Raw genomic sequence first — 935 nt, 5'->3', positions numbered from 1 at the left:
GACCGAATTACGCATAGCAACAGGAGTAGACATGTTCTCTGTTTTTGTCCCCTTTCACGTATGCCTTAGTTAAAGAAAATGGTATGAGAGTCGGTTTAGCGGAATCGCACAAGCCCGTAATTCCATTTGCATAAATTTATTAAGAAAGCATGCAGTTGCACATATCACAGGCCTTGCATTATGGTTAATTTCTCTTCTGTACTGTTCGTCTGTGATTTAACCTTTAAGATCAGATTCAGGTATGTTTTGTTTATTGTTTTTATAATGATATTTCTCCAAAAAAGTCAGCTTAATTTATGATAAAACTAGGATTGTGTATATATATAAAAAACGGAATGGGCAGCTCAGTGCTATATTGTACTTAATCTTGTGGTGGCGTATACATGCGTTTGAAGATTTTAAAAAAGAATATTACTCAAATAGAGTTTACTGAAAGGTGAGATAAATAAATCTATTTTTGTGCTGATGTTTTATATCTATCCAGGAATATCGTGTTAATGATCTCATTATCATTTTAGGAATGCTGACCTTTCGATCCAGATTGCCTCGAGAAAAGAAAATTAATATGTATTTTATTAGATTTTACTTTAGTTTCTGCTGTTATTTCTTAGGCTTTAGTTAGGAACAGCATAGTATGTTTTTGCTAGAATTAATGAACGCACAAGTTAGTTCATGAATGTCAAGTTTCCATTTTTTTTCCAATAAACATTTTGAGATAAATGGTTAAGTTGAATATTTTTTTCGTTTTATTTACATTTTGTGGATCGAGATATTTATATATACATGTCAATGTATTTTTTGTAGATTATATCCTCAAAGAGTTGGGTTACAGGAACTGATTGCAGTGTTTCTGTAGAATTTTCGCTTTGCTAAAAACCTAAGCTGTCTTACAGGTAGAAAAAATATTTCTATGTATTTTTTTTTTCTTCCACAAT

At 31.1% G+C, this 935-nt stretch overlaps 1 protein-coding gene across 1 annotated transcript in view; it reads left to right on the top strand.

The window, feature by feature from the left end:
- Positions 1 to 935, top strand: part of LOC119585239 (putative uncharacterized protein MYH16) — a gene marked incomplete at its 5' end in the record, with an annotated part of 81,296 nt that overhangs the window by 14,054 nt on the left and 66,307 nt on the right.

Source organism: Penaeus monodon, chromosome 19 (genome assembly GCF_015228065.2).
Source record: "Penaeus monodon isolate SGIC_2016 chromosome 19, NSTDA_Pmon_1, whole genome shotgun sequence".
In the NCBI taxonomy this organism is placed as follows: Eukaryota; Metazoa; Arthropoda; class Malacostraca; order Decapoda; family Penaeidae; genus Penaeus; species Penaeus monodon.
This window is presented reverse-complemented; position numbering and strand designations above follow the sequence as displayed.